This window comes from Peromyscus leucopus, chromosome 7, assembly GCF_004664715.2.
Source record: "Peromyscus leucopus breed LL Stock chromosome 7, UCI_PerLeu_2.1, whole genome shotgun sequence".
Lineage (NCBI taxonomy): Eukaryota > Metazoa > Chordata > Mammalia > Rodentia > Cricetidae > Peromyscus > Peromyscus leucopus.
In genome coordinates, this window is record NC_051069.1 from 60,521,878 (window position 1) to 60,546,729 (window position 24,852).

Below are 24,852 nucleotides of genomic sequence, written 5' to 3' on the forward strand. Positions count from 1 at the left end.
GTTTTTCTCATGTTAGTTATAACCTTTTGCTTTTTTTTCTTTTTATTAAACTAGAAAAGGGGAAATATGGTGGTATTTTATTTGTACTGAAATGTGATTTTAATTGTATGTTAATGAATAAAGTTGCCCAGGGGTCAGAGCTATTAGAGCCATAAAAAGAGCATGGCGGTGGTGGCGCATGCCTTTAATCCCATAGATCTCTGTGTGTTCAGGGATACAGCCAGCATTGGAGACATACGCCTTTAAGACCTGGATGGCAGTACTTACAGGCAGTGACGAGGCAGTCATGTGTTTGGGTTTGCAAACAATGAGAAGGCAGAACAGAAAGACTATTTAAAGACAGACACACAGGAAATAGGTCTCTTTCGGGGAGCTAGGAGCACCGCAGGAGGAAGGGTAAGATTTTAGCTCTGAGCTCTGACCTCTCGGCTTTCTCTCTTACATTGGTTCTGTGTTTCTTATTTAATAAGACTGGTTGGTTACATCTACACATTTAGAAACAGGATCCTGGATGTTAAAACTAGAGCTGAAGGAATAAGAATGACAATAAGGACTGTGCCCTAGGCACTGAGGAAGAAGCATGGCCCTGCTCAGTGCCATTATGAACTGAGTGGGACAGAGACGTACATGCAGACCCTGGGAACTCTGTCCTGGGCACAGAGGAGGAAACAGGGGCCGGCTGGTGCCTGGTGGTGGCACCGGCAGAGGGGCACTATTATGGTGAGCAAACGTATGGTGGTGTATGGGAGAGAGAGAGAGACAATGGTTCCTGTCCTTTGGACAGAGGCATGTCTGAAGAGGAGAGAGCAGTGAGGAGTGGGCTGAGGTGCGTGGCTTGATTGCCACCCAGGGCCATGTTGATGTCTGGGCCTGGGCTACTGCTGGGGCCCATGTCTGGGTTCCTGACCCTGATGCAGCCTTGGTCTATGCTGATGCCCGAGGCTCCTGATATCACTGAAGGTGGAGAGAAAACTACAGAGTTGGCCCCACCCCTCACTGGCTACAACACTAGGGAGAGTGGGTCCTACACCCCATCTGGGCAGCACATTTGAGCTGACCCTGTTCACAGGGGCATGGGTGAGCCGGCCCTGAGGGCATGAGAATGGGTGAGTGGGTCCCACCATCTCATCTGCCATGCGATGGTGTGGGTAAGGGGAAGATGCCCTCCTCCCCATTGCTCCTCACCACCTGCCGCTGGCAGGGAACTGACGCAACCCCTCACCAGCTGCAGCACTAAGCAGAAAGGGCCCAGCCCGGGCAGTACCTCGCCAAGGCTGCACCTCTACACAGGAGAGCTGACCTGTAGACTGGGGTTTGGGTGAGCAGGCCCTGAGGGTGTGAGAGTGGAATAGGTGCCACCACCCACTCCATCTGAGGTGTGGTGGGGAGGGCAGGGGAAAAATCCCTCCTGTCCCCTCCTTCACCCCAGCCACCTGCAGCAGACAAGGGGGCCCCTTCCCTTCACCAGCTGCTGCACTCAGGAAAATGGCCTCTATCAGCAACACAGCAGAGCTGCTGAACTTGCTGACAGGAATGTGGGTGAGCCAGCCCTGAGAATGAGAGTGTGGGAGATCTGGTCCCACCCCTCACCTGCCATCTGGTGGGAGGTAGAGATGCACCCCCTTACCCCACAGTAGTAGGGAGAGCTGGCGGTGAGGTCATAAGAGCAGGAGAGCTGTCCCTGCCCCTCAGTAGCTACAGCATTCAGGAGAGTAACCCCTGCACCTTGCCTGAGCAACACAGTAGAGCTGGTCCTAGTGATGTATGTGTGGGTGAGCCAGCTCTGAGGGCATTAAAAAAGAGAACCAGCCCCACCCCTTGCTCCATGCTGCATAGGATGAACTAGTAGGGGCAATGCTGGAGAACTCACCTTGGTGGTGAAGCTGGGGGAGAGCTGGTGGGCTGAACAACCCTTCAGCCACCCAGGCCCAGAACCAGGGTTATGAGTTGGCCCACCCCAGCATCCACCCATCTATGATCTGCTGGAGCATGTGAAGGGGCAAGTCCTGCAGACCCAAAGCTTCAGGGTCTCCATGACACAGGGCAACAGCAGGTGACTCTTTGCAATGAACACTTGTAAGTAAAGATATTTGATAGAAGAGTATACTATGTGACTCACTATGTCACATTACAGCTTCCATTATAAGATTTTTCTCTCTTTTTTTTTTTCTTTTCTTAAATTTTATTTTGGCCAGGACGTTGCAAGGGCAGAGGGCAGATATGAAGGGAAATGAATGGGATCTAAATGTATGATGTGAAAAACACACAAAGAATAAAATAAAAAGAAAGTTAAAAATGGAAATAAGGATGAAATGTGACAGACACAGAACTTAGATATCAGAAAATGTGAAAAATCAGTTGGAGCATAAGCATTGGCTTAAGGGTAATTAAGGCAGTATATTGGCTTCTGAACATAGTGGGTTTGTTTTTGTCTGTGTGTGAGTGTGTGTGTGTGTGTGTGTGTGTGTGTGTGTGTGTGTGTGTGCTTTGCTTTTGTTTTTATGACAGAATCCAGAGGAAATGCATAAAAGGTAATTTGGTCAAATGCTGTAGACTGGAGATGCAGCTCACAAATATTAAAAATAATATATCAATAAAGATTAATAATAGACACCCAAGATAGAGCTGAAAAAGCTGGGTACTAGGGAGTGGCCTAATGTATGAAGGTTTACAGAGTTCTCAGCCTGTGGGTCACAAACCCTTTGGGGGTCACAATACAGATATCCTGCAAATCAGATATTTACTTTATGATTCATAACAGTAGCAAAATTACAGTTATGAAGTAACAATGAAATAATTTTGTGGTTGGGAGTCATCATAACATATGGAACTGTATTAAAGGATTGCAGCAATTGGAAGGTTGAGAACTACTTGTTTTGAAGCTATTAGGAGCAAAGGATTGGTGGGTAAGTGAGTTAATTCATAAAGCAGTAACCCAGAGCAGGGGAAAGTTCAGTGTTTGGCATGTGGTACGCCAGAGAAATGTCACTGTCTCCAGCATCATAGTCTATGATCAGGTGAGACACACTTTCGGCTGTTGGCCACTCCCTCTACCTTTAAACTTGGCATCGATGGTAAACTTTGTGAAGCATCAGGACTTACATGACATCTGTTCTCAGGAATGTCATGCTGGTTGGCGTGGGATCAAGAATGATGTATTTATACCACAGAAATTGTTGTATGACCTCAGACAGGGTTGTTTATGTCTTAAGTCTGGTTAAACATTTAGTGACATAGTGCTTTCCTGTGCATGGAAATTAATTGCATGTTGACCTCAAGGGTAGCAGATCTTTGGTGTGGTCACTGATCCACTGGCTCACAAGCACTAAGGATGAGTCCAGTGAGTCAAGCAAAGGCCTCATGGCTTGGACAGAACTCAAGCGTCTGCCTTGATGACTCAGCCTCACCATGGTCTCCTGTGAGCAAAGGTGACCCTGGGGGCTAGGGAGATAGCTTCATTGATAAAGTTGTTGCCTCACAAGCACAAAGTCCTGAGTTCTGTCCCCCAGAATTCACTGAAAAAGTCCAGATATAGTGTTGGAGCCCACTAGGTTTCCTAGTGGCTGTACCCAGCAGGACTGTATGGGAGGTTGATTGGACCACCGGCCTGGGTACCCAGTGTTTGTAAGGGTCTAACTAGCAAGGGGGAGGTCTTTTGCTCCACCTCTTGGCATTGTTATAAATAGACCTTTGGAGTGAAGTTCTGGGCCCACCCGATCTATCCTGTGTTTTCTCTTTCCTATTTCTAAGTCTCTTATCCCTCATTCCTCAAGAGTTCCTGGAATAAATAAGTGTGGGGCTGGTTTCCCACACTGTAATGGCATATTTGCAGTCCTAGCACTGAGGAGAAAGCTCTAGCCCATTAAAAGACCCTGTCTCAAAAAATAAAGTGCATGGGCCAGACATGGTGGGACCCATTCCATTCCTAGCACTCTAGAGGTAGAAGTAGATAGATCAAAGGCAACCTATGAAACAAGTTTGGTGGGAAGGCAAGGCTTAAAGAAAGTTCTTTCTCTCTTTCTTTCTTCCTTCCTTCCTTCCTTTCTTCTTTCCTTGCTTCCTTCCTTCCTTCCTTCCTTCCTCTTTCTTTCTCTCCTTCTTTCTTTCTTCTCATCACCATCACCATGTGTGCACACATGTGTGAATGCCAGTGCATGCACCCATTTGCATCTCATTTCAAATTTGGGGGTCAGAGTACAACTTTGTAGCATTGGTTCCACCTTTACATGGGTCCCAGGTTGGAACTCAGGTCTTCAGACTTGATGTCAAGTGTTTTTAATGGCTAAGCCAACTCATCAGTCTCTGCAAAGAATCTTTTAAGAAAAAGGGAAAGGTCTCAAGCCAGGAGAAGGGAGATGAGAGCAGATTAAGCAGCATGGATGACTATGTAAACATGGGACTTCACTTCACTGTGCAAACTGCCAGTACACAAAGCTCCTACAGAAAGATGAAGACACCCTGGTTAGGAAGGACTGGGCTCGGCATAGCCATGAATGCACCAAACATCACCTTCAGGAGTGGAGGACCACTAGGGATGCTATTGTTTAAGTAGTGACTACATAAATTACGTTTTTTGTTTCTATGACAAGACACAATTTAAAGGGGGATTTATTTGACTTTCAATTTGAAGGTAGAATCCATCATGGTGGTGGTTTTTGGGAGCATGTAGGAAAGAACATGAGGCCACATTTTACATTTCCTGTACAACCAGGAATCAGAGAGTGAACAAGAATAAGGGGGGGGGGATAGGTTCCTAACCTCAAGGCCTTCCCCTTTCCTCTGGCAAAGCTCCATTTTCCAAGAGTTCCAGCCGCCCAAACTATTATGAGTGGGGCCATTCCTAGGCTTGTGGTCCTGGGTTCTATAAGAAAGTAGGCTGTACAAGCCATAGGGAGCAAGCCAGTAGGCAGCACCCTTCCATGGCCTCTGCATCAGCTCCTGCCTCCAAGTTTCTTCCCCATTGGAGTTCCTGTTGTGATTGCCTTCAGTGATGAACATGTGATGTAGAAGTATAAGCCAAATAAGTCATTTTGTCTCCAAGTTGTTGTGGGTCATGGTGTTTAGTCACAGCAGTATCAAAGTAACTACAATAAATTGGTACTGGGAGTGGGGCATTGCTGTGACAGACCTGACTGTGTTGGTTTGGGAGGATTGTGGAAGGACTTTGGAACAATGGCTAGAAAAGCCATTGAGTGTTCAAAGCTTGGTGAGCTGTTCTATAGGGGATTGGAAGATAAGAGACCTGGCTTGGGACATTCCAGAGGGGAATTTAAGTCATTTAAAAACTCTATCAGGGACTTCATATATTTTAGTAAAAATTCTGTGTTTCTGGTTAGCTGGGACTAAAAAATCGGCAGTAATCAACAAGATACCAAAACCACTAAGTGAAAACTTAGCTTTGCTGGGACACTTAATGCTGGTCGACTGGAGCTGAGAAATTAGTGGTGATTCAGAAGAGGCCCAACACTACTAAAGTTAAATCTGGGAAGTGTTTCATCAGAAGCAACACACAGAAGCCATGTTCCAGAGGCCATTAAGGTTGTATCTCATACTGGCAGCCAGGCCTGGTCATGTGCAAGCATCACCCAGGTAGCACTGGTTTTAAAGGCATGAAGGGGTCATGGAGAACAGCTGAGGTTTGGCACTGTAAGAACCCAGGAGAGCCATTGCAGAAGTCGCAGGCCCAGTAGCAGTTGAAGCCGCAGTACCGAAGGTCATGAACAGAATTTGAGGCTTGGTGCAGTGAAGAGAGCCCAGAGAAGCTACCGGTGAAAGTGCAGTCCGGTAGCAGCAGATTCCGGCATTTTGGAGTTATCAGTACCGTGTGGTGACCCAAGAGAACAGGAGCCATGGCGGAGTGGAGGCTGCCCAAGCTTAGACTAGCTGTGTGTGCTGCAGAGGGCGGAGGTGGCGAAGTGACCCCAGCCCCGTGGAGAAGCGCAGAAGATCATGAGTGAATCTCCGATGTTGGACATTGGCTTATTTACACTGTTGGGAGTTTGGTTTTGATTTGTTTAGGGTATGACTATGCCCTGGTTTTTCCTCTTAGAATAAGAAAGTATTTAATTGATTTTTTTTTAATTTTATAGGATCCCACAGTTGAAAAACTTTAAACTTTTAAAAAGGAGACTTTTGAAGTTTTACAGAGACTTTGGATCTTAAAAGAGGCTGGATATTTTTAAATTTCTTTAAAAATTTAAAACACTCTAATGTTTGCATTTGTAAGGATGTGGGACCTTTTAAATTTGTAAAAAGTTTTATGTTATGATGTGGCTATTAATGTATAATCTTGGGGATGAACAAGAAAGGAAAGTTTATAGCTTAACTGTGATGTGTTTGTGTGTCAAGTTGACAAGGGGTCAATTATGCTGGCTAATTTTATGCCAACTTGACACAAGCTAAAGTCATCTGAGAGGAGGTCACATCAGTTGAGAAAATGCCCCCATAAGATCTAGATGTAGCCATGCCTATAGTGTATTTTCTTAGTTAATAGTTGAGGGGGGAGGGCCCAGACCACTGTGGGTGGTGCCACCTCTGGGCTGGTAGTCCTGGGGTCTATAAGAAAGCAGAGCCTGGCAGTGGCAATGCACACCTTAATCCCAGCACTCAGGAGGCAGAGACAGAGGGATCTCTGTGAGTTCAAAGCCAGCCTAGTCTGCAGAGCAAGTTCCAGGACAGGCTCCAAAGCTACACAGAAAAACCCTGTCTCAAAGAAAGAAAGAAAGAAAGAAAGAAAGAAAGAAAGAAAGAAAGGAAGGAAGGAAGGAAGGAAGGAAGGAAGGAAGGAAGGAAGGAAGGAAGGAAGGAAGGAAGGAAGGAAGGAAGAAGGCTTGAGAAAGTCAGGGGAACAAGTCAGTAAGCAGCTGTTTCCATGGCCTCTGCATCAGCTCCTGCCTCCAGGTTCCTACCCTGTTGGAGTTCCTGTCCTGACTTCCTTCAGTGATCAACAGTGATATGGAAGTGTAAGCCAAATAAGCCCTTTCCTCTCCAGGTTGCTTTAGTCATGGTGCTTAATTGCATCAGTAGAAAAGTAACCAAGACAGTAGAGAACGGAGACAACAAGCAACAAGAAAAAAAGAGCATGTGAGTGTAACCAGGCTATGGCCTCTATAAGTAACAGGTAAGGCATACAGAAACCCCACACAGAAAATCACCAGTCACCTTTGAGTTAAGGGCCACAGATGTGTTCTGAGTAAGACCATGGCTGACCCACTACCCCAATCCTCCCTCTGATATTCCCTAATTGCTGCAGTCCTCCAGGGTACCTCTTTCTATTCATCTCATGACTAAATGAACATCTCCTGGCTGTTGCCCAGAATTCTCCCCTTTCTGGGCTATTTTCACCCATCTGGAGCAGCAGAGTTCCAAGAGATTTCTAACGGGAACAGGCAGGCTAGGAACAGTCTCCAGCAGGTGTTCCAGCAGGTGGTTGAGCCTGGGCAATGGATCCGAAGAGGGTGACATATCATTGTGTCCCACACAATAAACTCTGAGCAGAACTTTAAGAACGAGCCAATTTTCATCAGCAGTGAGCAGAGTTGGGAGTGCTTAGAGAGCTTTCAGAAGGCGTGGGAAGAATCATTTAAAACCAGCACACGCCAGCCAATAGCAAAGCTAACTAATGTGAATTTCCCCTGGTTCCTTCTTTTACCCCTTTTCTTTTATTCATGCACACACTCTGTGAACATTTATTGAATATTAAATGCCACCCCCAGAACACAAGTCATATAGAATAACTAAAATTAGAGTGCTGCCGGAAGCTGTACTCCTCCGACTTCCTTATTCTATCAGGGAGAAATCATAAATCATAAACCTATTTGTAAAGTCTCTCATATATTCCAAGGACTGCATCCCTGCTGAGATACATGGAGGATGTAATGAATGTTAAAATATAAAGTGCATTTCAACAGACTGACAGCATTTGGTGATGTGGTCAGGTGGTTCAGTCATCTGCAGCTGCTGCATGAAGTCTGCTGTGAGTGAGTTAGGAACAGCGCAGCCTGTGAAACCGTGGGAAATTTCTAGGAGAGGAAGTTGTATGTCCTGAAGAACATAAAAGGTTCAAGATGCAGATTCAAAACAGAACAAAAAAATGAGTCACAGTACTGGACTCTCTGCTGCTTTGTAAAGGACAGCCTAACTTTTTAGACAGTGAGTTCTCTTGTACATGCTCAGTCTTCAGATTTGTCAAGTAAGCCAAGCAAGGAAATATCAGTGCATCCCATGACATAAATCTTAAGGAGCTCGTTTGCAACTGGGGAAAAAGAAACAACTAGAACTCTAAACTGATCAAGTTTATTATTAGAGACAATTAGGCTTTCAATATTAGATGTGTGTGTGTGTGAGTGTGTGTGTGTGTGTGTGTGTTTGTGTGTGTGTGTGTTTTTTTTTTTTTTGTGTGTTGTGTGTGTGTGTGTGTGTGTGTGTGTGTGTGTGTTTGTGTGTGTGTGTGTATAAGCAAAATGGCTTAGTGGGTAAAAAGTGTGTCACCAAGCCTGACAACCTGACTTCAGTCCCAAGAACTACATGGTGGAAGGAGACACTGAACTCTGAAAGTGGTCCTTTGACCTAAACACACACACACACACACACACACACACACACACACACACACACAAATAAATGTAATTTTTAACATTGATTGTATTTCCCCTTGGATATGTGGTGAACTCAAGTCATATCCAAGGATGATCCTGAATTTCTGACCTCCTATCTCCCCCTCCCAAGTGCTCCCTCATGGCTAGTGCTCCTGTGTACAGTTCAGTTGGTCTTCATGGAAGCTCTGCAAGGAAAAGAGTGGCCGGTGTTTTCATTATGACTATTTGAGAGAAAACAGACCAAAGCTGAAGATTCTACAGAGGCCAAACCCAGAACTCTGTCCACTCTCCTAGTTAGCCCCTACTTTTCCTCTTCTTGGCCACTTCCTCTGGAACCCCCTCAGCTCCCCCTCTGGGTCTCTGCGTGCTTTGCTTTATTTTGGCTTCTTACTAAGGGTCCCTCTGTTGTAATGTAAGAAGTCATATCTGTGAGCCACTTTGGAACATTAGGGTCACAGCCCAAAGGGAGGGCAGGATGCACTAGGGCACTGGGGGCTGGAGAAGCAGTAAACCTAACTGTGGGCACTAACGACAGAGTGAACTGTCCTCGGTTCTATCTGCTGTCTGTGTCCACGGAGACTCATTCTGGCATGTAGACCAGAATGGTGGCAGCATCTCCAGGAGAGAGTGGATGGAAGCCACACCGGCTGCAGCAGCAGACTTTATAAGCACTGTCTGCTGGAAGCGGGCACCCAGCCAGAGCCAGAAACCAGGAATATGCAGACTCTAAACCAGCCATGGAGGAGAGCTGGCAGAGGTTGGCATGCTGTCAGACTCAGACGAATGAGAAGGTATTCAGAATAGTGTGCCAGCCGAACCTGGTACAAAGGAGAAAACAAAGGATGGGACTGTGCCCACTCAGAGAGTGCCTGAAGCCAACGGCCACTCCAGGGACACACGATACAGAATCCAGGTTCCAACATGTACAAGAGTTGATTAAAATACACAGGAAAAAAGGAAACAGAACAAATACTGAAAAGATAGGGAATTCAGATGAGCAAAGCATAAGGCAAGAGCTCTTGTGCCAAAAAAGGAGTAATTAAGGGCTTTGAATGGGCTCTTTGATAGAGTGATAGCCTAGCGTGTGCACAGCCCTGGGTACACTGCAGAAAGAAGGAGGGAGGTGGGGAGGGAGAAAAGGAGGGAGGGGGAGGGGAGAGGAAGGGAGATCTAAGCTCAAGGTCAGCCTGGCCTAAATACCAATCCCAAAGTTCCAAGCAAGCTGGGGATACACAGTGAGATCTTATTTGAGAAAGAGCCGGTGGGGAAGGGAGAGGGAGGAAAGACAAGCGCTCGTTTAGACATACAAAGTTGAATCCCAGAAGAAAACAAAAAGCAGCTACCTCAACGATGGAAAGGTACTTTCAGGCCAGTGTGATGGTTCAGGAGGCAAAGCGTTTGCCTCTGGGGGCCTGGGGACCTGAGTTCCAATCCCAGATGGAAGGAGAATCCCAGTTCCCCAGAGTTTTCCCCTGAGCAACACATATATACCACAGCATGCATACATCTGCGTGTACACACGTGTGTAATGATGGTGGTGGTAGTGGTGATATAAATATTTAAAGGTACTTAGAAAACTGCTAGGTTTTATGTACTATGTTCTTATGGAACTATTTTTGGTAGCAAAAACATTTGAGGAACTAAATATAGCATAAAATTTTCCCACGATCACTGTGTTTAAGTGTCCAGCTGAGTATGAAAAAGCATATTTACAATATTTTTGAAATACAGCTTTGTTTAGCCCAGGCTTGTCTCACTTTCACCAAGTCACCTAGTATGACTTTGAACTTCTGATCCTCCTGCCTCCACATCCCAAATGCTGGGATTACAGGCTAGCACCAACATATTCAATCTTATATGGTGCTAGGGACCAAAGCCAGGGTTTCCTGCATGCTAGGTCAGCACTCTGCAAACTGAACTGCACACCAGCCTACCGTCACAATCTTCTTTTAAAATAGCTTTTAATTTTTATTTTTAAATGTGTGTGTGTGTGTGTGTGTGTGTGTGTGTGTGTGTGTGTGTGTGTCACAGGAGCGCAGTGCCTGAGAAGGCCAGAAGATGTCAGATCCCCTGGAGCTAGAGTTGTGCAGTCTTCTGGAAGAATAACACAAACTCTCAGCTACTGAGCCTTCTCCCAACCCAACAGTTACAATCTTGGATAATCTTTCATCACTGTATATTGCTGAAATATGCTCATCATCTCAAACAAACTCAAAAGCAAAACAAAATCAGCCTCCCCACATCCTTCCCCAATCCCAGATAGCCTTCCACTTTCCATCTCTATCTCATCAGGAAACTGGAAGGACAGATGTTGGAGAAGAAACCTGGTGTAAAGGCCGGCTTCGTTAGGGAGTCCAGAGGAAAGCCTTGGAGTGTGTTTCCCCTGCAGTGGGACTGAGGGTGCTCTGCACAATTGCGACGCAGACTCAGAGCGGACAGAGGGCTGAAGAGGTAATGACACCAAGATTGCTGTAAAGCTGTAGAGCAGCCTCAGAAGACCTTATCAGTCACAGATGTCTGGGCTTCCGGGTGAGATGACTGACATGTCAGAAACTGACTGATTACAGTCCGGGAATTAAAGAGACAAGAAATATTTTATCACCCCACCAGGTACTTCTGCTCCAGAATCAACTTGATCAACATTCCAACAAACTTCTTCTGCTATCAGGCCATGAACTTCCCTCCCATGGAAAAAGTCGTAGGACGTCTGTGAACAGACAGGCTAACAGGGAACTGCAACAGGTGTTGAGCAGAGTGAAGGAAAGTCTCCAGCCACTGACAGCAACTGGGTAGCAAATAAAGGACCCTGCTAACATACATCGGGTGTGAGCATTGGATTCATTATTCACCTTTGCTGATGGTGAGCTGGAAGTCTCATTACTGAAGGCTGAGGATTAAATGACTTAAGTCCCGCCCCACATGCTCAATCTGGCATCTATTCCAGTCTTTTGAGACCTGTCAGTGTTGCTGACAAGGTCCCTAGTAACCTGTATCTCTAAGTGCTTAGATGACTGCACAGATCCTTTTCATTATCCAAAGAAAGCTTCAATTCTTGATAAAGTTTGACTTTGCCTTCTGTGTACCAAAGCTTGATGGGGGTAGTCTAGTCCCTTACCATAGCAAGCACTAAATGTGGGTTTTATTGATAATGCTATTTGGAGACCCATGATAAAACATCACCAAACCCAGCTACAAATTCCAGACCTTTTCCTTCTTCCAAGGCACACATCACTAATATGTGGCTTTTGTGTAGACCACTAGGATTGTGTTTAGGTCACGATGGCATCAGATCACAGTCCCCTCAAGTGCCTTTGACTTCTCCCTCAGCCTAGACTCCCACCAGCAGGCTCTTCCCCATCAGAGTCAGACCACCAACGGTAATGCAGTGTGATTCGTCAATGCCCCCATCCCCATGAGCACTGCCACATCTAGCAGAGTTTACATCTACACATCCAGGGACCTTTTAGTTAACACATGATCAACAACTGCATTCTACCCTTCAGTGCCCAGAAAACCTGTTCACTGAGTAAATCCTCATCCTCACCCTGGCCTCTTCAACCATTGGTATGCATATGTAGTTCTCTCCAGTCTATGGGTCAAGCTCAGGTTTGGAGACTCTGCATCTGCATACCAAGCTGCAATGCCATGCGTCTTCCTACAGAAAGATCTAGAAGAGATCACAAGTAAGTGAGTGCCAAGGAAAAGCAGCAGCATAGGCCAGACAAGTGGGATGGGGGGATCTGTGGAGGATGACTGTCTCCCTGAGGGTGTCAGGGGAGAATCTGGGGCGATGCTTGTCTCCGTGGGGGTGTCAAGGGAGAATCTGGGAGGACGCTTGTCTCCCTGGGGGTGTCAGGGGAGAATCTGGGAGGACGCTTGTCTCCCTGGGGGTGTCAGGGGGGAATCTGGGAGGACACTTCTCTTCCTAGAGGTGTGGGGGGAGCTCTTTGCTATCTGTGGGTTTCTTAGAGTGTCTTGGGGTTCCTCTTGTGAAAAGAATTCAGAATTGTGAGCACCAAGCTGAAGAAGCAGTCTGGGTTGGGGGACCCACATGACTGATAAGAACAGTTGCTAAACAGAAATGGGAAGACAGCACTGAGCAAGCTGTGTGACTCCAGGCACGGCTCCTAGCTGCCTGGCTGGCAGACTGCTCTTGTTTAAAAAGGTCAGGCTTTGAAGTACATTGTCTATGAAGTCTCCTCAAGCCCCAAGTCCCTGGTGTCTCCAGGAACACTTTGGCCCCTTGAAGCTGAGTTCCCATGTGTATGCAACGCTCCTCTTGCTCTGCCCTTGCCTCATCCCATCCCCCACCTGACACCATCTGTTTTCTCACATGTCCTGATAGCCCAAGAATGTGCTTTTACATAGGAAGGTCCTCCTGTGTAAGACGAGGCTCTGCAAAGAAAAGATGCATTGATAATAAAACAACACAAATACATTCGTTCTATCCTGACATTTTTCTGCCAGCTGGGTCTTAATTTGGGGCCAGTTACATGGCTCAGAGGGTAGAAGTGCCTGCTGCAAAGCCTGAGGCGATGAGTTCTATCCCTCGAACCCACACTGTGGGGAAAAAAAGCTGACTTCTGCCAACTGTTCTCTGACTTTCACACATACATTATGGTATAAGCACATGTTCTTACACACACACACACAAAAAAAAAAAAATAAGTAAAAATGTAATAAATTTTAATTTCAAATTATCTTTTTAAAGTATCCATGATATTAGAAATAAGTACATTTATCTATTTTAGAAAGGTTAAAAATTACAAAATTACCTGTAAATCCCCTCCCAAAACACTTTCTTTTTCTTTTTCTTTTTCTTTTTTTTTTTTTTTTTTTGGTTTTTTCGAGACAGGGTTTCTCTCTGTAGCTTTGTGCCTTTCCTGGAGCTCATTCTGTAGACCAGGCCGGCCTCGAACTCACAGAGTTCTGCCTGGCTCTGCCTCCCGAGTGCTGGGATTAAAGGCGTGTACCACCACCACACGGCAGCAAAACACTTTTACATAAATCTCACTGAGTACTAGAAGAGTATCTTTTATTTTCTAATTTTTAAAAAATCTGTTGAGGCAATTGCATTCATTGTAAGATGTCTTGCATCTGAGAAGCAGTAAGAAGAGGTAAAAAGGAAAAAATAAATTGAGACAAGGTCTTACTATGTAGCCCTGGCTGACCTGGAACTAGCTATTTAGAACGAGCTAGCCTTAAATCATGGAGATCTGCCTGCCTCTGCCTCTCAGCTGCTAGGATTAAAGGCGTGCACCCAGCTTTAAGAGAAAAGAATATATATATTGCAGTATGTACACGTAGATAGAACCGGTAATCTTTTATAAAATTGTTTCCCAAGTCAATACATCATATTTGGCCATAGAAACGTGTGCCTCGCATGGTTGTGAAAAACAAATGCAGACTTCACAGTCATTTTGCATAAGCACCTGATCCTGTAAGGCACATGAAATTCAATGTAGAACCAATCTCATTGACCATCAGAACCTTGAAGAGCTGCCCAACCTGTTCACTTCATAGCATTTTATAGAACTCAAAGAGAAATCCAACATTCTATTCCCTTCATTGTTACCTCATGTTATCATAACTTCTGTGACTGCTACTGATGCATTCATAAGGACCAATTCCACACCAGTCTCACAGAATCCAAGAGAGCTGTGTACATGTATGTCTGAGAAACTCCCAGTGCTTACAAGAGAGGTGTTAAGTAAACACATTCTTTAGTTGGGCCTGGAAATGTGTTTACATACAAACTTCTACACAATCCTGACTGCCTCCCAGGGAGCAAGCTCCCTTCATCACAGCCAGGGCTCTCTGTAGGGCCTGCCCGCTCTTGTTTTCAGGTCTCTAGACATGTGACTCGTTCCCTAGGAAGCTTGTTTATTTATGCTGTGATACATCATCTGTTTTCCCACTGCAAAGACTGTCTCCACTCTCATGTGAATCCAGGCTAGTTGAACTGCCCCTGACCTAGAGGTCCGTAGCTGCCCAATCCCCAGCATCTTCCAGCCACACATCTGCTTCTGCCATCTCTCATTTCCTGCCTCCCATCCTTCCCTATGTTCTAAATTCCCTGACTGCTTCTCTTGACTTTATTCCTACTATTAGTAAGTGCTTTCTTAGCACATATTAATTAATTATGGGTTTCGTTGGGATGTATTATACTGTATAACACACTTTGATCATATTCTCCCTAGATTCCTCCCTCTCTTGCCCCCTCCCACTCATGATTTCCTTCCTCTTCATTACTAATTCCCCTTTTAATTTCATGCCTTTTACTGTGAGATATTTTACTTACTTTACTGTGAGATAGGATTACTTACAGGTACATGGTGAGGGGTTATTTATAGGAGCATGAGCAACTTACCAGTGGATACATCATGAAGACAATGTCTCTCCACACCCTAAAAGCACTAACTGCCTGTAGGTCCTTAGCGATGTGTGGCTCAGGTATATATTTGTGATGTTATTTTGACATATTTACACATATGAAATGGTTACTATAGCCAAACAAATTACATCCATCATCTCACAGTGAACCTTCCATCGTGTCTGAGATAAGAATGCTTAAGATCTGTCCAGAAAAGGAATGTCCAGTCCACAACGTATACAGTCATCTGTAACTAGTCAGGGTCCTGAGAGACCACGCCTTCTTCGCTGTCAGTCAGAGAAACTCTCCCAGCCTCCCAAACCAAATGGAGAAACAAGTTTGTTAAGGTCCTGCTACCCCCGCCCCCCCGTGGCGAGGGGGGTGGGGCACAGGAACAAAGAACAAGTCTTGCCCAACGCTTCCAGAAGCTCTCTCCACAGCCACTTGCAAGTACTGACTTTTAGGTTTAATTAGTTCTGGGACTGAGTTGGAGGCGTTGATTTGGCCGGACAATAAAGTTCACAATAAACTAGACAATACAGATTGCAATCTGGTCTCTACAGCTCTGCTCTTTCATTACAACATAACATTTGCATGCGATGAGCCATCTCTTGGACCATGTTGCTGAGAACAGACTTACATACACTAAGACAATCAAGAATGTGAAGTTCTTTCCTGGATTTACAATCCCCTGCTGGTTGATTTATTTATGATACCCTTGATATTGAAAATATAGAACTTGGCATAGTGAAACATACCTGTGATCCTAACACCAAAGAAACTGTGGCAGAAATACCACTGAGAGTTTGGAATCATCCTTGGCTATGTAATGAGATTTAGGCCAATTTGGGCTACAGAAAGAGACTCAGCCTCAAAAACATAAAAAACAAACCAAATTCTAAAATTGTGATGAATTTTATAATTGGTACATGTATTTAATGGGAGAGTGTTGGATTTTCACCTCAGGCATTAGAAGTGGTTTACACAGATCCACCAACACGGACTTTAGGCTTCAGGGCATCAAAGCAGAGCCTTCCTTCCCTCATCTTTCACTCTACACAAAGAAGAACAGTCATGAGCGAAGCACGGCAGTGCACACTTGTCATCCCGGCACTTGGGAGGGGGAGGCAGAAAGACAGAAATTCAGCATCATCCTCAGCTACATGGGGAGTGTGAGGCCAGCCTAGGCTATAGGTGATGCTGAACATACTGAAGTAAATCTCTGCATTATGAGATATCCAAGGACACATTTTCTGCTTAACGCTACCCGCTGTTTCAGCATTTCCTAACTTTCCAAAGTGTTTCTATATACTGAAGGAGACTTGCCAGGTCAAATTCTTTCTAAAACTGCATTTAAATTTAACATGTTATTTGAGTTAGGGGCTGAGCAGATACCAGCAGCAGCAAACTGACCTGCAAGGTTGAAACTAACTCAGCTCAAGTCCTTACCTTCTGCTTGCCATCTTCTAGAGCATCATCGAGATGACCAGCAGCCCAGAGTAAATGCAGAAGTGGAGGCTCCACCCCACCTCTTACTGATACGAAACAGCTATGTAGTGGCCAGAATCTTAAACATGGTGCCAGCGTTTTCCAATGACTTTTCCTCTGTCTGAAGAAAGGCACGTACTAAAAAGCATATATCTGGGCTGGAGAGATGTCTCAGTGATTAAGAGAGCTGGCTGCTCCTGCAGAGAACCTAGATTTCGTTCCCAGTACCCTCTTGCCTGTTGATAATTGCCTGTAAATCCAATTCCAGGGGATCTGATAGCCTCTTCTGGTCTTTGCAGGCACTGTCTGCACATGGTGCACATACATACTCAGACACAGGCAGACACACACACACACACACACACACACACACACACACACACACACACGAGTATATAAATAAATATTTTTAACTTAAAAATAAAGATAATAAAAATAAATGAGTGAAAAGCAGCAATCGTCTAACACAAATCGTTGCTAAAAGGATGACATGAAAATGAGAAAAGAGACATGACAGGAACTAAGCAAGAATCAATGCTGAGACATGAGGGAAATAAAGAGCACAAATCACTATTAATTGAAGCAAATTACCAAGGCAATCAAGTCATTCTTCATGGTGATGATTTGTGCTAAAGCTTTTAAAAATAGCTTTATTGAGCTGTATTACCCTTTTAAAGATGTATTTTTATTCTAATTATATGTATTCAGTTGATGCTGGTGGAATATATGTACATGTTGGTACCCATGGAGTCTAGAAAAGGGCATTGGGTGTCGTGGAGCTGAAATTGCAGGTGGCTGAGTCACTGCGTGAGTGCTGGGAATGAAATTGGGTTCCCTCCAAGAGCAGCAAGCACTCTTTGCTACCGAGCCTTCTCTCCAGCCTGTTCTTTTCCTTTGAAAGTATAAACGTCAGTGATCTCAGTATATGCACAGTTATGTGAGTTTCACCACTGTCTAATTTTAGAATAGTCTCATTGCCCCCCAAAGAAACCCAATATAAGAATCACTATCAATTCCCTCCCACTCCTGGAAACCACTCATTTATTTTCTGTCTCTGTGAATTAGTCTGTTTTGGACAGTTCATATAACATGTGGTCTTTTGTGACTAACTCATTTCGTTAAGCATAATGTTTTCAGCGTTTGTCTGTGGTAAGGCACATTCTTCACTTAACAATTCATTTCTTTTCATAGCTCCAGCAAACTTATGTCAATGTTGTGGCAAAACTGAAATTCCTAAACTTATTCCTGAGGCATTGTATTAAGTTTTTTAAATTCTGTCTAGGACAAAATTTTGGTAATTCACTGAAAAACCTTATAAAACTACAGAACTTGTCACTTGGAAATTCCATTTTCAAGAAATGATCTCAAAGAAGTAATCAGGGGAATGCTAATGAATTGGCTTTCAAGGATGGTGCTTGTAGTGTGGTACCTAATAATGAGACATTTGGAGCAAGGTGGTGCTCAATTATCTAGAACATGTTATACAGATGATGCTGTCTTACTGTGGAATACTGTGCTTCCTTGAAGTTATGTGGGAGAATGTTGTGTAGCACTTTCCTCCTAATTGAAGTGCCCCTAGGATTCTAAAGACAGGCTCATGGTGACTCTGGAATAAACAACCTATAAGTCTCAGGATGTCCCTGAAATTTACCAGATGCACAAAGCTCTTCCCTCCCCAAGTTATATATGGAGTAAGGACTGCTGAGCAGAGGAGAGTGTCCAGGCTGGTGAGCATGTTGCATGGAGAGCTCCAGGATGCAGGTTTCATGAGTTAGCATACACCATTTCTTTGCTTATCCTTGGTCTCCACTCTTTAATGAGTATGTCAACACCACATCTCCCCAGGAAAACATACTGTAAAACTTGTACCCCTGCACTGGGGTCACAGGATTACCATAGTATGGACTATAGTCTCCTTTTCTAACAGATAATTATACACTTTCAAACTCAAATGCAAAATCTGACTACACAACAGCTGTGTTTAAAAAAGTAATTCTCCAACAAATTTCACAGAGGAAAATTTAAAGTTTTGATCAGTCATGATACAGTATCTACTAACAAAAGCAACTTAGCACACAGTACATGAAATTGAATGTCAATTCCTTTATTTATCTATTTATGTGTATGTGTATACGGACATGAACTTATATGCACCATGCATGCTCAGGTGTACTTGGAGGCCAGAAGATGTGGTCAGACTCCCTGGAATTAGAATTACAGGCAGTTGGGAGCTACCTGGTGTTGGTGCTGGAACCAAATCTTTGTCCACTGCAAGAGCAGCACATGCTTTTAACTGCTAAGCAATCTCTCAGCTCTATGTTTCGTTTTTAAAACTGGGTATTAAGAAAAAAATTGTATATGTAAAGAAGCTGGGGAAATATATCAAGTATATGTTTATATTTAGTTTCTCTGTACTTTCTAGAACATATTTATGATTTTAATTTTGATAAGAAAAAAATAGTACTTCAACTATTTTTTTCAGCTTTGTAATTCAAGAAGAGCACATTCTGCTTCTTTTTAAACCTCGTCTCTGGTCTGCAAATACAGCTTCCTAGAGAGTTAACTGTCCTTGGGATCTTTCCACTTAGAACTGACTAGCTGTACTTCTGTATTTCCATCTGGGCTAGGCTTGTGGCTCAGCAGGAGAGAGCTTGTTTGACATTTGAGGCTCCTTCTCCCAAATGCATAAATTCAATAAAATTTTACACAGTGGGATTAAAAAACGAAAGACTCTTTTTCTCTGGGTCTCAAAAACGTTAGTACGCCCATCTTTCTAGGAGTTTGGATTTGCAGAACTTAGAGCTGTGACTTATGGATTGACAAAATCTCCTAAGTTTGTTTAATCTTTGAGTCATAGTCCCACTATGTTGGCCTCACATATATAACTCCTCTGCCTCAACCTCCCAAGTGCTGGATTACAGGCCTGAGCTACCACACCTAACCTTTTTAATCTTTTCTAAGAGTGAAGGCCTTCTAAAGCCATGCCTTCCTCTGAGAAGATGAATGTTCAGGCATGTCTTATTTAGGCAGACAGACTGACTGCTCTGTTATGGTAAAAACATGGGTTATAGTATTTTTCCCAGAAGATAAAGAGTTCAGCAGGATCTCACTAAATACCATAGTATATGACTATTTTATCCCTTTCTCTCACAGCAGGGCAACAAAGACCATTCATTAAATTATAGGCTAATATCAACCACTGCAAACAGTTTCAAGAGAAGCAAAGTGACTCCTTCATTCTATGGGACAGGACAGGTGGGGGTGGGGACGGGAGCTACTCATACTTGTAAAAACTCAAAATTATACTCATTCCAATTATAATTAAATGCAGTTTTAAAAAAAGATTTATTTGTTTTTATTTTATGTGCATGAGTGTTTGCCTACATGTATAGCTGGTGGTATCCAGGAAGGCTAGAAGAGGGTGTCAGATCCCCTGGAACTATAGTTACAGGCAGTTTTGAGCCACCATGTAGATGACAGGAACCAACTCTGGTCCTCTGGAAAAGCAGGCAGTGCTCTTAAACACTGAGCAATCTCTCCAGCACCTCAAGTCATAATTAAATAATAAATTGCCAGGCATGGTGGGCAATGCCTGTAATCTCAGCTGTGGCAAGAAGGATCTTGGCTTTCAAGGTTAAAGCGAGCCTGGGCTCCACATCAAGATCCTGTCCCAAAATAACAAAGAAATATGTAAATAAATAGAATACATTCCCTTCTTCTTCCAAAGCTTATACAAAGCAAATGTTTCCTACTGATATTTAGCTGAGAAAACCACAGTCAAGAGAGTTAAAACCAGAAAATGCATGTGGGTAATGGAAGTCAAAGTCTTCGGACTCTGACTTGGGGATAAAAGCTGATGGATCTGGCCAGTAAGATGTCTCTGTGGATAAAGGCGCTTGCTACCAAGCCTGATGACCAGAGTTTGATCCCGAGATCCACATGGTGGAAGGAGAAAACCAACTCTCACAAGTTGTCCTCTGAGACACACGCACACATGTGTGCAGACAGACACACTCTTGATTAATTTTAAATAGAGAAATAGAGAGAGAAGTAGCTAGAGAGATGGCTCAGCGTTCCAGGGCACTTGCTGCTGGTCAAGAGGACCATGGTTCAGTTCCCAGAACACACGTCAGTCAGCTCACAATCACCTCTAACTCCAGCTCCAGAGGATCTGACACCCCTTCTGGTCTCTGCAGTCACCCCCACATGTGGCATACATTCACACAGATAATTACACATCAGTAAAAATAAATTAAATCTTTTTAAAATTAGTTCATGGATTTGAGTCTATAATTCTTACTGCTGGTGTCCTCTGCTGCTGCAGCACTGTTTATAAGAATCCATTGTGCAGTCTGAGCGTACACCATCTACAGACAAGAGAAAGCGCAATGTTTCGTCCACACAGAGATCACTGTTAAAGACAATGGCAATTATTTATAAAAATCTCTGTGAAATTATGTCTGTTTTGCGGTGACACTTTTTTGAGGGGGTTAAGTTATTGTGACTCTTTGATTTAGGCAGTAAATTACCAAAAGCAGATACACAATATAATGTGTTTTTAATGATTATACAAATGGAAAGTTCAATGACATTCAAGGAGATTATTATGAACTCTTTCTTTCCCATTTCTTTTCTTAGCACTGAGAACTTAGCTTGAAAATACAAGCACTCAGAAGGCATGCCATCATGTGTCTACCCATCACGTGACTGTTATGAATGACACAGCCCAGTGCTTCACACCAACACAGACATGAGGATAACGTCTAGTGCTAGGGAGTTTAGCATTTATCAAGGAGGTAAAGGTCCATCCAGAGTCCATACAGGCAAAGCTCAATGTACTGTGGTAGTAACTCTAAGAACGACAGGCACAGTGCTATGAGAATTAAGAGCAGGGCTTCCTGTTGTCTGTGAAGGTCAGGGGTGGCTTCCTGGAAGAGGTGATGTTTGATCTGACGTGGGAAAACAGAAAGGATGAAATTAGTCTGAGGGCCGCAATGTCGAGAAGAAGCCATGGTCCTAAGAGATGGAATAGCGTGTTTTATGGATGTTGGATCAAAGACACAGAGGAAAACAGATGAAGCTGAGAAATATTTGAGAGTGAAATCCAGAGGAGGAAGTCATGGATCAGATCAGCATGAAAAACAAAAATAAACTGTCAAAGGGTGAGTCCTTACATCCAGCAGACACCAAAGTCAGTCTCACCCACAGGGAAGTGATTGACAGCACACGATACACTGAGAGCAGAACGTTTCTTCTGTGATATTCCTCTCAGAATCTAACCAAGAGAAAAATATCAAAAACTGTAATCAACTTGAGAGATGACTTCAAGTGGGAAGCCTCACACTTCCAAATTCCAAAACACTACACAAGCAGCAGTTGATGAAATGGAGCGAAAGTTCCGTGTGGTGCTAAAAGGAAAACTGTAGAGAACTGCAACAGACTAGAGAGCCAGAAAGAAACCTGTGCGTGTGATCACGTGTGTTTCTATTTCCTTCCCACTTCCCCTCCTGGAGGAAGAGGGGAGACGGAGACTCAGGAAGCCCAGGAAACGTATAAGGCACAGGAAGCTCATGCAAGCTACAGGATTCACAACGTCCTTCCTCGAGGTTATAAAAGCAGTGAACAACTGAAGAGTTACAACTCAGAAAAGTATAACTTCTTTTAATCTCCTTTTTTGTGGAGAAAGGGAGATATTGTCCAAAGCATAAGCATGCTTTCCCTGGCATTCTGGGCTTCTCACTCCTAAAGCCCACCTCTGCCTTGTGGACTCCATTGCAATCAGGATGGCTTTCTCTCTTTCCATATCCCTTTTCCAGGCAACTGTCAAGATTTACAGCTTGCCTGTGAATTAAAAAAAAGAAATAAAAAGGAAGACATGACTGCTCCCAGGTATGGTGGAGAAGAAGGTTTATTGTAGATAAAGGGGAGAGCATAATCAGCGGTATCTGGAAGGATCCAGAGTGAACATGACCCTGAGGCCGGTCGTGTGAGGAGGGGTAGGGAGGGGAGAGTAAAGGATAGATGAATCGGCAGGGTAACTATTAATCACACCAGTCAAGAATAAGGTCACTAGCAAGCTTCCATTAAATATTGGCCAGGAGGATGGACTCTGCCCAGGCCCATCTCTGGGTTCCCAGAAAATGGCCATGTTTCGAAAGGGCTTAAAAAGACAGCCCCATAATTCACCACATTATCTCTCTCACATTATTATTTCCTGCCTGTGACCCTCCCGCCCACAGGTGATCAAGCACATCCGGTGTAGATGGGTCAAACACACACAGGACAAACAGGAACTTAAGCGTAAGTGCAACGAACTCTTAACCTGCAAGGTCAATGTTTCCTGTCTTCATCTCTCATAACCAAAATGGCTGGACTATCTAGAGAAGGACATGTCAGGGAAGAGCTGCCCAGTCCCTGGGCGCAGAAGTTTAGGGTAAGGGAGAGGGTATGCCAGTCATGCCTGTTACAGGTAGGGACTGAGGGATGCTGGGAGAATCTGGTGGCCAGGTTCGCTTTGATATGTTAAATAGTCATCTCAGCCCTTTGTGCTGAGTTTGAGACCTGGCAATCTGACTTCTTGTTTTTCTCTTAAAGTCTAACAAAATTGGCCTTCAACTTAAAAAGAAAAAGAAAAAGAAAACCACCCTGTGTCTAACTTCTTTTATTATGGAGACTAAGAAACTCCCCCTAAAGAACCTCAGTTTCCCCAGTAACAAAACATCCATAGACAAATGGGTAAAGAAATTCCGATCTAACAAAGCCTATGGTTTCAACGTCTTCAGAAGTTCGTGTGCCGCAGTGACCTTGTGTGTGGGAGGGGAGGTAAAGCTGGAACTGGCTCAGGATGGCTGTTGTCCTTCTGGAGGAAAGGGTCATGGGGGCTTGACCATAAAGGCCAGCTTTCCCAGGTAAGTGTCCTGCCCACTTCCACATCCATACCGTGACCTCCCACCCTGTTATGACTTATACATAGCAAAAGGGAACTCCAAGACACTTGATCTTAGACTTTCCTGGCATGCATGCACAAAATCCCAAGGTAGTCTTACTACATGCTACAACACTGATCAACTCGAAAGCATCACATTGAGTGAAATAAATCAGTCACAGAAGGAAAGTATTGTGAAGGGCATCCAATTTCCTGGAACTTGAGTTACAGGCAGTTGTGAGCTGTCATGTGGGTTCTGGGTTCATAGCCCCTGAGACATCCCTCTAGCCCAATAAATGTTGAGGATGATGTGAAGGTTGGTGTCAAATGTCAACATGACAGGATCTGGAATAATCCAGAAGACAAGTCTCCAGGTGCACCAGTAAAGGACTATATGAGGGTTCTTGATGTAGAAAGGAAGTAGGTGGGACCATTTCCCAAGCAGGGATCTGAGACCATAACAAAGGGAGAAAATGAGCCGAGCACAAATGTGCATAGCTCTCTGATCAGTTCTCCCAAGCTCCTCCCAGAAGCTGGACCAAATGCATCTTTCTTTCCTAATTGCCACTGTCAGAGTGTTTTCTCACAGCAACTGGCCCAGAACACACAGGGACCTGCCTGTCTCTGCTTTTGGGATGCTGAGATTAACATTTTGCCTCATCAAACACAGCAGAGAAATTTTATTTTTTGTCACAACCACAAACAACAACAAAATATTTTAAGCCAGGTAGTGGTGGCACACACCTTTAATCCCGGGAGGTAGAGGCAGGCAGATCTCTGTGAGTTTGAGGCCATCCTGGTCTGCCCAGAGAGTTCTAGGACAGCCAAGGCTACACAGAGAAACCCTGTCAATAGACCAAACAAACAAAACTTTAAAACATTTTTAAACCAGCTCTCTTTCCAGAGTGATTACGGATTTTTTTAGTAATATGAAATTTTGATGTGATGATTTCCCCATCACCATTATATTTATATATCATAAATATTAACATAATTTAAATTAATATCAGCATACTCCTTACTAGTTACAATTTTTATTTATGATATATATTTAAGCAGAGTCATATATAATTAACACAACCCCTGTGAAACCTCCAGTGATTATGTAAAAAGAAAGTGACTTAAGTTTTTAAAAAAAATTTTTAAGTCTTCAAAAAATTTTTCTTTTTTTTTAAAAAAACATTGCCAGGTATATGTTGTCAAAACCAGTATTCAGGAGGTGGAGGCAGGGGAATCAAGAGTTTGAGTCTAGCTTTGGATACAGAATAAGTTCTAGGCCAGTCTGGGTAACCCTAACTAACCAATCCTACATAGTGATTCGTAGCCAGCACTGCTGGACAAAGAGAGAGTGTAGAAAAGATTTGCAACCAGAACTTGGAGAGATTGCCCCACAAAGGAAGCTTCATCTCTGAGGAAGAAAACCTGCCCACCTGCTAGGGATGCTTTAGGACTGCAGTGGAATGGCCTCA

At 43.9% G+C, this 24,852-nt stretch overlaps 1 long non-coding RNA gene across 1 annotated transcript; it reads left to right on the forward strand.

The window, feature by feature from the left end:
* The first annotated feature begins 357 nt into the window (after positions 1–357).
* Positions 358–11,414, forward strand: LOC119088427. Its single transcript, XR_005092097.1, has 2 exons — positions 358–396; positions 10,890–11,414. It is a non-coding gene; the product is annotated as an uncharacterized LOC119088427 (long non-coding RNA).
* Positions 11,415–24,852: the final 13,438 nt, after the last annotated feature.